We start from the raw sequence: 13787 nt of genomic DNA on the forward strand, positions 1-13787 counted from the left end.
GAGAGACAGGAAGATCTTCTGTCCGATGATTCACTCCCCAAGTGACCGCAATGGCCGGTGCTGTGCCAATCCGAAGCCAGGAGCCAGGAACTTCCTCCAGGTCTCCCACACGAGTGCAGGGTCCCAAGGCTTTGGGCTGTCCTTGACTGCTTTCCCAGGCCACAAGCGGGGAGCTGCATGAGAAATGAAGCTGCCAGGATTAGAGCTGGTGTCCATATGGGATCCAAGGGCGCATTCAAGGCAAAGACTTTAGCCTGTAGGCCACCACACTGGGCCCGTTAATCCACTTCTATACATACAACCCTAACATGTTTAAGTCTAACTTGGATCCCCCTCTTCTCAAGAACACTTATAGGAAAGATTATTTCTGCTTCATCCACCATTATTTTCTGCCAGTCATGTGTGGTTCAGGGCCTTATTATACCCTCTGAAACATGTCCCCTCAGTAGGAGGGGCTCACCTGGCTATAGAGACAAAGTCACCTGGGTCCACTCCAAGCTGCTCAACCCTGCCGACTGCAAAGGATCTGGTCTGAAAGCAGTTTGGTTCTGAGGCGATACAGCTGGAAAAACGCGAGATGTGCTAGTTCGTGAAATTCATCTTGACAGCATCTCTGCCCCAGTGTGCTCACGCCTGCACTCAAGGCTGGAAGTAGTTGTTGTTTATCATCCTGCTTCATGAAGCTTTTTGAAAGCAAAGAACAATGAATTGATGATATTGGGCTGCGCCTATGATCTGATTTCAGATTATCTTCTAGTTGATTGTATTTGTCTTTGTAGAACTCTGGAATTGCCTGATTACTGTTCCTGTAATTATTTTGCCATCCTGGAGGGAAAGAAGAATTGGCTTAGTCACAACTCCAATTTACCTTGACTACAAAATGGTTGGTCCCTGATCTGGCCTCTTAACCTTCCTAAACTAGAGTTTCCGCTAGTGTAATAACAGTGCTGGGTTTGCTTGGAGGACCAAAGACAGAATCTATTATGAAGGCATTTTCTAAATGAGATGCTACTGATCTGAAGTAAGGAATTGTGGAGCCAGCCTTGTGGCATATCACCTGCCACCTGAAATGTGCATATGGGCATCCCTTATGGGCACTAGTTCATGTCTGGCTGCTCCATTTCCCATCTAGCTCCATGATAATGGCCTAGGAAAAGCAGCAGAAGACGGTCCAAATATTTGGATCCCCTAGTACCAAAATGAATAAGGTTAGATTGCAGAGTTCTAAAACTTCCACCCCGGAATGATGTAGTGTATCAGATGAGCTGCTTCCTGTGACTCCAGAATCCCATATGGGCACTGGTTTGTGTCCTGGCTGCTCCATTTCCCATCCAACTCCCTGCTTGGGCCTAGGAAAAGCTTTGGGACCTGCATGAGAGACCTGGAAGAAGCTCCTGGCTCCTGGCTTTGGATTGGCTTAGCTCTTGCCATTAGGACCACTTGAGGGAGTGAACCAGTGAATGGAAGATCCTTTTCTTTGTCTCTTCTTCTCTCTGTAAATCTGCCTTCCGAAAGAAAATGAATATTAAACAAAAATTGCCATCAACCACTATAGCTCTGTCTCCCTGTGACCAGGGATAGGATGCCGAGGGGAAAGTGCTGTGGGCTGCTAATTGTCCTATGCCAAGCAATGTAAAGTGTGTTTGCTGGGTTCCCAGCTGAGCCCTGAAATGCCAGGTAATTCATGCAGTGGCTGAGACACAGTGACAAAGGTGTTTGGAACCCAGGTACCCTGTGCAATCCCATTTCCATGGAAGAATTCCCAACTCCAAATGTAAAATCAGAAACAAATATGGCTCCCAGTTGTTCTGCTTTCGCCCCAGGCTCTAGCCATACTTTGTTTATGCTTCATTCTGTGCCTACTTTGCCCTGCCCCAGGATAGCCCACTTAGGGGCACCAAAGCCTCCATGTGCTCTTGTTGTCAAATGCTCTCCACTCCACATTGCGATTGCCTGGTAACTGATCATCTCCCACCCTAGTGCACACCTTGCTAGGAGCTCAGAAGCCCTTCAGCTGTTCTTTGCATTCCCAGTGACCGCTCCTTGCCTGTTCAGTAGTATTCACTAGAATGAATGATCGAATGAGTGAGGGAGCCTTCACTGTCTACAAACCCAGCAACAAGACCAAGAATCTCTCTTGTTTCTCCATCCTCCCTCTTCTGATAACAGAGTTGGGTTCTAGTTGCACATTCCAAGAATTTGGGTTGAGGGAGGAGAAAGGATGAATTTATTTATTTTTATTGGAAAGGCAGATATACAGGGTGAAGGAGAGACAGAGAGATTTTTCATCGCTGGTTTACTTCCCAAGAACCCAGGAGTCAGGTGTTTCTTCTGGGTCTCCCACACAGGTACAGGGTCCCAAGCGTTGGGCTGTCCTCCACTGCTTTCCCAGGCCATAAGCAGGGAGCTGGATGGGAAGTGGAGGAACCAGCACTCATATGAGATCCCAGGGCATGGAAGGCAATTAGCCACTAGGCTACTGCATTGGGCCCAACAAGCTGTTCTTTTAAGACATTTATCTGGTTAATTAGTTATTTGAAAAAGCAGAGTGACATAATTAAGGGAGAGACAAAGTGGGAGAAATCTTCTATCTATTGATTTACTTCCCAAATTATCCCAACTGCTAAGTCTGGGCCAGGCCAAAATCTGTGTATCCCACATGAGTGGTCAGGGCCCAGCAACTTGGACCATCTTCCACTGCCTTCCCAGGCATATGAGCATGGAGCTGGATCAGAAGTAGAACATCAGGGACTTAAACAGGCACTCCCACATGGGATGCCAGCATCTCAAGGGTGAGGTGGTTAACCTACAATGCCACAACACTGCCCGCCCCGCCCCCTCGCCAGTATGTCTATCCTAAAGCCGGGACACAGATGTTCATAGTGACAGTATTCATAATAGCCAGTGAGTAGAAATAACTCCAGAACCCATTAACTGACCAGGCTAACCCGAAAGTGCCACATTAGTGGATTACCCATGAAAAGGCATGAAACACCAGTGCATGCTGCCACATGGTTGAACTTGGAAAATATCATGCTTAGTAAAAAGAATCCAATGACACTTGTGAGACCTGTGTACCACCTAAAATGGGATGTTCATGCATTTCCAGGGTGTGTTCCCTTGGGTTCTGTGTGAATACAGCTGATCATCATTACTCCTCAGAATTGCATCTTCAAGGGATGCTCAAGGCAGTGCTTGACTGCACAAATGAATGTGACATGCACTGTCTTATTTAAATATGAATTATTAGTGATCGCTTTTAAACCAGTAGCTGACTGGAGCCCACCGGCATTGCTAGTGTCAGTTCAAGTCCCAGCTGCACCACTTGTAATCCAGCTTCCTGCCAACATGCCTGGAAAAGGAGCAGAAGTGCTTCTCTCTTTTTCTCCCATTCTTTCTGTTACTCTGCCTTTCAGTAAATAAATAAATCTTTAAAAGCTAATAATAGACCATGAAACAGAATACTACCCTGTATTGTCTGCTTTTACTCTATAAAAAGGGGAATGATTCTGAATTTCATCCTAACATTTACAATTCTTCATTCAAATATACCATCTGTAATAAGAGGACCTAAGTAGCTTTAGATAGCTAAGTGATGATTACTTTTATGTTAATACCGTTTAAGATTTTTTAAAAGATATGTTTATTTGGACTTGGGAAAATTCACTATGAATCCACATTATGATTCTAGAGAGAACAGAGGGGAGGGGAGGAATTTGGGGATGGTGAAGGGAGAGACCACCGCCAACTAAATTGTATCAAAAACAATAAAAATTATAAATAAATTAATAAATAAATAAGCCTTAACAGTGAAAAAAGAGATATGTTTATTTTTATTTGAAAGGCACAATTAAAGAGGGGAGGAGAGAGAGAGCTTTCATTTGCTGGTTCACTCCCCAAATGGACATAATGGCCAGAGCTGGACCAGTCTGAAGCCAGGAGCCTGTATCTTCTGGGTCTCTCATGGAGGTGCAAGGGCCCAAATCCTTGGCCTATCTTCTGCTTCTTTCCCAGGCCATTAACTGGGAACTAGTCAGAAGTAGAGCTGCCAGGTCTTGAACTGGCACCCATATGGGATGCTAGTACTGCAGGTGGAGGACTAACTTGATAATGCCACAACACAGGCCCCTAAAATGAAGTGTATTGACTGTAGGGAATCAAGTTACGTTGATACATGAAGTATGTCAAATTTCTCAAGCTTTAACTGAAAATGCCATCATGGAAAAAAAAAAAAACTTGGTTATTCCGTGAATCAAATTTATGTACCATAAATCTTTCTGAGTGGTAGAACCATAGAAAACAAAAATGTCATTTGTATGTTTGGCCTGTTGAACCTGTATTTCATAGATGCTTTAACTGAGAAAGCATCAAGAGGGAAAGAGGCAGTAAAGGCCTGTGAAACTGGACCGTTCTTGTGATAACTAAGGAAGCAGCCTGCTTGCCTGCTAACTAGTGGTAGTCAACATCTCCAAATTGGAACTTTTCTTTTTCAGGTGTCGTTATAGCTCGGTCTTTCCCTCTCTGGGATCTGTTCTAGCTGTCTTCCCTTGTGGGGTACTTGCACGCCCTTCTTTTGATTTGTAGCGGGTTGGGCTCTGAGCTCGGAGGGCGGAGTTGGGGGGGGCGGTGCAGCGAGGGGGCAGCGAGCGCTCTGCTTGCAGCTCCCTGGGCTAATCCTGCAGCCGCATTCTGGGGATGGAGCGCGGCGCCCAGCACGAGAGCGTGGCAACAGCTGACTGCTGACTCAGAAGGGGGAAGCGAGCCACCCACGAATCTCCTCGCAGCTCGCTGCTGCATCCCCATCCCATAATCCCTTGCTTGGTTTGCTGCAGTCTTTTCAACAGACGCTGAGTGAGAAAAAGATGTCCTGTGAGATAAAGATTGATCTATGTGACTACCGAAGGGGGTCTCCCACTTGTTAATGACCCAGAAACATTCCTGCCGACTTTCCTGAACCTTTTCTTGTTTCCTCCATTTTTTTTTTTTCCTTCTTCCTCTGTTCTCTTCTTGAGCTGGCACATGACTACTTAGAGCAGAAGATATGCTGGGCTTCTGATGATGGCTGCATTGCATGGTAGGGAATTTTAACCAGTCTGTTTGCATGCTGCTTCCAAACTTGGCTAGCAGAAATGTGTGTTGTTCTTTGGGATTGCCGCGGGGCTGCAGCGACAGGCTGGGGAGGATTTCAGTCTTTGCCTGGTTGTTGTTGGGCTGTGTTGTCTGCAGAAATGGGTAGGTCTGATTGCTTAGTATGATGCCAGATGGGGACTGGACTCCCTGCTTTTTTGGGGTTCTGTCCCCCTCCTTTCCCTTTCTGATGGGGCTGCTGTATGCTCTGTATCTGCAAGATAAAAGAAGACTCACTCTTTGCCTAAACAAAGGCGTCGGGATTTAACAAGTAGGGAGCGAAAAGTCATATAAGATTTTTCTTATCAAGTTCTAATATGATCTCACCAGATATTACCAGTCTTTCTTTTGCTTGTGCATCTTGGCCTGTTTTACACAGTAGCATATTTTCTCCTGTTGGGTGTAAAGATGAGGAAGAAATATTTCATTTGCAGGATTCTGCCTGTCTATCCCGAGGTGGAGGCGAACCGACCCTTCCCCCACCCTCTGTTAGAGCACCCTGGGGTTGAGTTCCAGGGCTCTCAGTTACCATTGGAAACCCGTTCATTCATAATGCATGATTCGACCCTCTGCATTCAGAATGCCAGGGAGGACCAGCAGGCAAATATGCAGCAGATGATTCGCTTTTATTTTTCCCTGACAATTTCTGCTTGTCTTTGAAGAATAATCAGATCTGGGTGGAGCTCCATGTTGGCATTGCACAGAAGTGGGGGGAGGGGAGGAGAAAAATCCTCAAGTTGGTCTTTGGGTTTGCTTCCGGAAACCTGGGGTATTCTTTCTGTGTCACAGCTTTTTCTGTAAGTCTGCCCCACCCTGTCTTTATTCCTTATTTGAGGAGATAGCAGAGCAAGTGGGAAGGCTATTTGAAACTCAGCACTGAATGTTAATAAATGCATTTCTGAACCCAAGAGGAAGTATTTTTTGCCTTCAGAAAAGATGGTTTCTGGTGTCATAGCTTTAGAGCAGAGATGAGACATTATAAAATGTCCAGTTTATTGCTTTGGCTTACATCATGTGATGGCAGTTCCACTCCTCATGAACAAGCTGTTGGAGCTCAAGAAAAATGTGCAATATGTAAGGAGAGTTGTTTACCCACTCAGGTTATTCAATTGATTTCTCAAGTGTTAGGACTCGGTTCTGCCTAAGTGAGCCTATTTTCTGATGGACAGTGCTGTTTGTAACCCACTGTCATGTTGAATAATGCACGGCCCTCCTGGCGAGCCAGGCAGCACACAATGAGAAGTTTCATGTGTGCTGTGATGTGAGAAAACAGCTTTCTGTTGCAGACAGCAGCCACAGCCCTTCCCAAATCTCTGAGTGTTTCTTTCCAGTACTCTCCTAGAAAGACAAGAGTGAGTTGCCTGGGAAAGGTTAAAACACAGCTGAATGTGAAAGTACGCTCTGATGCAAGATGTAAGAATGCAGCATACTTACCCCCCAGACTGGCAAAGAGGAGCATGAAAACCACCCATGTTTTCCATCACAGTGAATCGGGTAATCCTGAGATGACTTCAGATGCTAAAACTCACAGGATAACAAAAGATCGGTGGATTTTGTTGCTTGCAAAATAAAGTAGAAGCTATCATTCTTTGTCTTATGAAGAAATGGACGTGTTCTTCATTTGGAATTTTAAGGCATTGATTGCTTCTAATTTATGATTAGTTAAGTATGTTGTAGCAATTTCTAAAAGTGTCACTAAGCTTATTTTTAAGACCTGCTTGAGCTTTTCATTCTGTCTCTCCTATAAAAACTAACCCTGCAAAGGCTGCCCTGATCAATGTTACTGAAATCCGTGGAAGGGAAAGACTTTCAAACTGTAAACAATTTACTGCCAAGTTATTTACCATCATGATTTTGTCTTCCAAAAATAATGTGACAGATGCTTCTAAATTCTGCTTGAATAATTCTATACACACCTGTGATTGGTTTATTTTTCACTAATGTCTAATGTCGTTCGTGTCCCTCCCTGACTTGCATCAGGATTTTAGTGTTGGGGTACAATTTGCTCTGTACTGGGGTAGGTTATCAGGGTTGTTTGAATGTTTTTATTGTGTGGGTTGTCTGGTTTTACCTAGCAGGTTTACTCGCCAAGTTAGCACTTTTGGTCAGAGAGTAGGAAATGAGCCAGTATCCAGCAGCATCATTGTGCCGCTGGGTTTTGTTTGCTCATCTTTCTCTCCCCTTTCCCTTTACCCTCTTCTGCCCTCAGATTCTCTATTAATGCTTGGCGTTATTTGTCAACAACGTAATTGAAGAGTGCCTCCAATCCAATTGGAGCAAAAACAAGTTTACTGTAAAACACGGGCTTGTGTCTTGTGAAATTAGTTGCTCTTTCATCTTTTTGCCAGCCTCTCCCAAAACCCAGAATTGGTTCCTGATGTTTGTGGCCCTAGCTGCTCTCTGCCCATAATGTTTGTTCTGTGTGTTGTCCCCAGGAGAGGCAGGGAGAGGACTAGGCAAGTGATGCAGGTATTGGAGGAGACCCCACTCATTTTGATCACCCCAGGGCTCTGTAAGGTGAAAGTCAATCAGCCTGAACACCTAACGCCATCACGCGGACGCAGTCTTCTGGAACTTGGACAAAGCCTAAGGACTGACTGCAGAAGGACTTTTGTAAAGCAGGCAATAACCAGTAATGATCTAGCTTTCCTAAGGAAAGAGGGAGGGGAAAGAGCTACACTTACCATAAAGACAAGTTGGAGGTGCAGCTTAAAAATTAATTTCCACCTGGTGAAAACTCACACACCTAGGGAAGCTGTATACTGTGGCCCCTGGAAATGAGATAACTGTGGAGAGTTTGGGCACACCCTTGTCTGGAGCCAGAAGCTAAAGTGGATGACTTCTGAGCCCCTCCACACTTGCTTATATAGACGCACAAACATGCACGCACCACCAGGAGAGAGAATGCATCCAGGCTTCCAATTTACCAAAGGGCCCATCTGGGATGGAGGCTTGATTAGCTAGAAATGGGTCACCCTGTTTTCATTTCACAGAAAGTTGTCCTCTTTTCATTCTTCTAGTTGAGTCCTTAGTAACAATGCAAGTTCAATTGCAGGTGCATAACAGGCTCATAACTAAGTCGTTGAGAGCACCTTGATGCTTGTGTTAGATTTTAACCTGTGTCTTGAGTGCCAGATGCTGCCTACCCTGGCAGGTGAAGGCAGTGTATCATGTGTTGTCCATAATCCTCATGGTTTCTGTTATAAATGTATCAGCTTTGTATCTGCTTGGGAAGCTGATTTTTTTTTTTTTTAGAAATATTTATTTTTATAGAAAGGCAGACTTACAGAGAGAAGAAGACACAGAGAGAAGCTCTTCCATCTGCTGATTCACTCCCCAAATGCCTGCAACAGCTGGAGCTGAGCTGAGCTGAGCTGAAGCCAGGAACCAGTTTTTTTCTTCTAGATCTCCCAAATGGGTGCAGGGGTCCAAGACTTTGGACCATTCTCTGCTGCTTTCCGAGGCTATGAGCAGGGAGCTGGAAGGGAAGTGGAGCAGCTGAGACATGAATGGGCACGAATATGGGTTGCTGGTCCTTGCAGGTAGAGGATTAGCCATTTGAGCCATTGCACCAGCCCTGGGAAGCTTATTTTGCAGGACTGCATCATTTTCATTGTTCAAAGAACAACAAAAAATGTGAAGCATATTAATTTTTTGAGATTTATTTATTTATTGTAAGGCAGAGTAACAAATAGAGTGAGCTTTGATCTTGTAGTTAGCTCCCCATCCGGCCACAATAGCTCAGACTGGACCATGCCAAATCCAGGAACCTGAAACTCCATGCAGATCTCCCACATGGGTGACAGGGTTCTTTAGCACTTGAACTATCTCCAGCTGCTTTCCCTGGAACATGAGCGGGGAGCTGGATCGGAAGTGAAACAGGTGGGACTTGAACTGATGCTCACATGGAGCACTGGCAATGCAGCCAGTAGTTTAATCCACTGGGCGATAATGCTGGTCACAAGCAAACAAATTTATGAACTCAAGTGGCAGAAAGAAAAGCAGCAACCACAGAATGTCATGAACCACAGTGAAAGTGGAGTTGAGTAACCCTTAGGATGACGTATAATCAAGGAGGCTGATTGTTGCCCACAAATCACATCTTAAATTGTCATTTTTAAGAAATCTTGACGTCTGGTTCCAGACCATGTTCCCTAAATCTTCCAGGCAAATTTTGGCCAACTCCAAAGCAGTTTCACTGTGGCCGTTCTGTTCCCTCTCCCTTCTCACTCTACTTCACTCCAGTGTGGGCAGCAGTTTGGGGAGTTGTCTGATCTAAGTGGTATAATTTGGGGTGAGAACTAGCATCTAAATCTGCAAATTGTGGACACAGGCATTTTTCTCTCATTTCATCTCGTCCTCTCGAGTTCTCTCCCATATGATGATTTCCACTAAGTGGTAGGCCGTTGGAGATAGGGGCCAGGAAAGACACCCAGAGATGCTGGGAGGGAGGAGTGCGAGTTCCCTGTGCCCAAGGATTTGCCATATGATTACTGCATTGTTTGTTCCGAACAAGCTGGGTCTGTTGGCAAGTCCCCATTAATAAGGAATTTGCGTGCCAACTTGTCAGACTCTGATTGCCACACACGTGTGCACGCACTGGTTCCCAGTTTCTTTCCCTGCACTTGGAACATGTTGAAATTTGTCGTTGATATTGACTCTTCCGGGTGCCGCATGTTGTTCATGTTTAGACTCGCACATGCGAGGCGGGTAACGGGTGACGTCAACCGAGGACGTTCCCAACAGCCGGTATTCTACATCACAAGATTCAGCAGTGAGATTCTCTCCTGCCACTGGGCCCAGATCTACTTCCACGCTATAGATTCCTTTAAAAATAAATAAATAAATAAATAAATAAATAAATAAATAAATAAATAAATAAATAAATAAAATAAACAGTGCTCATCATGTGCCATGCCCAGTGCTAGGTGCTGGTACCTCTGTGATGAGTTATCAGACAAAACCCCTGGCCTCAGGAACCTTCTGTTGTAGCTAAGGGGTATGGCAGGAGTGGAAAGACAACATGCAAAATAAATGATGTAATCCCCGCGTTTCATTGGATGTCTTTGTTTAGCCTAATATAACCTGATTGGATAGCTTAACCAAAGGACTTGTGTTGTCTCACAGCTTGGGAAGCTGCAAGATAGAGGGGAAGAAGCCAGGGTTGGGGGATGCTGATGAGGGCCATTGTCCGGGTTTATAGACTGGGTTTGTAAACTCCATTGCAAGGAGCTGAGAATCTGAGGGTCCCATAAATATGGGTGTGTAGTACAAGGTGGCCAATGATTGCTATGAAGGAAAACACAGCAAAGGCAGAGAAAGGAGGGGAGAGATGTGTTTCCAACAGAAAGATGGGGCTAGGATGGTGGTACCGAGAGGAACTGGAGAAGGGGAGCAGATACCCACAGGCAGGTACTGCTGTTTGTATCCTACCCCTCAAAGAACCTCAGCTTAACCCCGCCACCACACCCCACCCACACCCACACTATGAACTCTCTCACAGCTGAGTTAATGTCAACATCCAATTCGTGCTGACTGTTGAAGTCTTTGAAAAATGGCTCTTTCTGCCTTCACCTCTGTCACTTCCTTTTTTCCTTTCTGTTTCCGGAAACCTTTGATGTGATCTCCTGCAGCCAGAAGCATTCCAGTTACTCCCCCCACCCTGCCAGAAAAAGCCCCTGTCCCCTCCCTGCTCCCCCAACTGGGCCAGGTATGTTTCCATGTGAGCCCCTCTAGAAACTAGCTTTGCAAATCTCCAGCAAAAGAGCAAGGACGTATCTAATAGTGATGACCTGATGCACCGATTTCCACTGGTAATGTGCGTGAGCAGGGTCTCTGACAGCCCAAACAGCATGCTGGGGAGTGGAGGCCACCGTCCCCCACCCCACCCCACCCCCTGCTCCTCCTTCCCATCCCAGATAGGCTTTGATTGAGTCTCCCAGTCCGGGGGAGCTGACACCGCTGCCCCAGCCCTCTATGGCAAGGTGATTGGATGTTTTTTGCATATTCCTTCAGCCTGATGGGCAGGCTTCCCCGTGACTCACTCTTGCAGAGCACAGGTCCCCTTAGGAGCCATCAGATTGCCTTCCTGTTGCTTCCCAGTATTCTTCAGTAAATGATCACTGGGATCTTCAGGGGGATGGGGGTAGGGTGGGGCTGTAGGGATTAGAATGTTTTTGTGTTGATCCTGGGAGTTCTAAAAAAATACACCCAGATGCCTTCAGCAGGTCACTTGTGACCGATTTGTGATATTGTCATGATTTTCAATTAGTGTTAATGAGTAAAAATCATTAGTTCGCCATGTAAGTGAAGCATTCTAATGAAGACTTGTTCTCATGCAGTGTAATTATCATAACATCAAAATGGAATGTTTTTATTTTCATCTTTAAAAGCATTGAAAATGTCACCTTATGGAGCTGGTGCATTGGCACAGTAAGCAAATCCTTTGCCCTGTGGCACTGGCATCCCATATGGACTCCGGTTCTTGTCCCAGCTGCTCCACTTCCCATCCAGTTCTCTGCTTGCCGCCTGGGAAAGCAGTGGAAGATAGCCCAGGTTCTTAGGATCCTGCACCCATGAGGGAGACCCAGAAGAGGCTCCTGGCTCCTGGCTTCAGATTGGCTCAGCTCCAGCCATTGCCACCATTTGGAAAATGAACCAGGTGATGGAAGAGCTTCTCTCTGTAAAATCTGCCTTTCCAATAAAAATAAATAAATCTTTTTAAAAAGTCACCTTAAGAAATTTCATTTAGTCAACCTATATGAAGAGTGTTCAAAATATTCTTGGAACGACAAATTGTGAAAATAGGATGTGGAATTTTTAAAAATATCAAGTTTGCCTTTTAACTTTCATTTACCTAATTATTGCATTTTATTTGAAAAGCAGAGGGACAGAGAAGGAGTTTCTATCCTCCTGCCTCGAAAATGCCAGCAACAGCCGTGATGGAGCCAGGCCAGAGCCAGACACAGGGTGCTCCATGTGAGGCTAGCAGGGATCCAGGTTCTTAGGGCATCACCTGCTACTTCCCGCAGGAGGTTGGATTCAGAAGCAGAACCCAAACTCCCGCCCTGGCCCTCTGACCTGAGGCCTGGATGTCCAAAGGCTGCTGGGACACCTGTTCCTGTTTAGTTCCCTTCTATCATTTAAAACAGAGGGCTTGTTTTGTTTTATTTTGATGATCTTTACATAGTTGATTAGGGCTCAAAGGGCCAAGGGCTACAGGAAAGTGGGTAAGACCACTGTTTCCACATTCTCTTTTTTCCTTCCAAACAGAGGGGGGTGTGTGTGTGTGTGTGTGTGTCTGTGTGCGTCTCAAATAAACAGATTCTAAAGTTAATAAAAAGAGCAAAATGATGTTTTTTTATTTGATTGTTTCATACCTAGGACGGCTCTGATTATTTCAAAGAATAATGTGAAAAATTTGAAAAGCTGGTCAAAATACAATTCTTTTTAGCTGGTTTTCATTGAAAAGTTAAGGAAAATAGGAAAGACTTCACAAATTTGCATGCCATCTTTGTACAGAGGCTAGGCCAGTTTTTTTTCTGATCATTGAGAAGTTGTTTAGATATTTATTTCATATTTAATTGAAAGGCAGAATTATATAGAGAGAAAAGGAGAGCCAAAGAGAGAGAGTCCAGGGTTGGGGGGAGAGAGAATTATTCCATCGGCTGGTTCACTCCCCAAATGGCACAGTGGCCAGAGCTGAGCCTATCCAAAGCCAGGAGCTGGGAGCTTTTTCTAGATCTCCCACATGGGTGCTGGGGTGCAGGGTTTTGAATCTTTCTCTGTTCCTTCCGAGACCATTAGCAAGGAGCTGGACTGGAAGTGGAGCAGCCGGAATTCAAACCAGTGCCCATGTGGGATGCCATGCTGCAGGAAGAGGATTAGCATGCTATACCATGACACCAATTCTGACCTTTCAAATTTTGCTGCTGTTAAAGTGAATACTCTCATTTTTAGAAGTCTCACAGGGGAACCCATCACCAAGCAAAGTGTTAAGCTTATTTAAGAATAACTAGCCTTGATTTGGGGGCAAAAAAGAGAATGTGAAATTGAAACGTTCTGACTTAACTGAATTTGCTGGATGACCTTGGGCTAGTCATCAAATTAACACTAGCTTTGGTCTGATCGCTGAGACAGACAAATCCACCCTTCCCTCCTCTGATGTCATAAGGATGTGGCTGAAAGAGCACGCAGTGCCCAATTGAGGAGTATCGTTCCCTACACTGGCTCTTTGCAGGCATGATCTGAGTAGCCCCATAGATGATGATGGCTAATTAGACCCTTTATACCACATTGTTTATGCAGTGAGCTCTGTCCTAATGTGACACTCTTGTATTACAAATGATTTCCAACTTTGTACCGATTTATTATTAGGCATGCATTTTAAAGATTTATCTTTATTTGTGTTTATTAGAAAGTCAGATACACAGAGAGAAGAGATAGAGAGGAAGGTCTTCCGTCCGTTGATTTACTCCCCAAGCGGCTTCAGTGGCTGGAGTTATGCCAATCTGCAGCCAGGAGCCCAGAGCCTCTTCCGGGTCTCCCACGCAGGTGTAGGGTTCCAAGGCTTTGGGCCATTCTTGACTGCTTTCCCAGGCTACAAGCAGGAAGCTGGATGAGAAGCGGGACCACCGGGAGTAGAACCGGCGCCCATATGG

Source organism: Ochotona curzoniae, unplaced genomic scaffold (genome assembly GCF_017591425.1).
Source record: "Ochotona curzoniae isolate NIBS_2020 unplaced genomic scaffold, NIBS_Ocur_1.0 scaffold_4506, whole genome shotgun sequence".
Classification (NCBI taxonomy): domain Eukaryota; kingdom Metazoa; phylum Chordata; class Mammalia; order Lagomorpha; family Ochotonidae; genus Ochotona; species Ochotona curzoniae.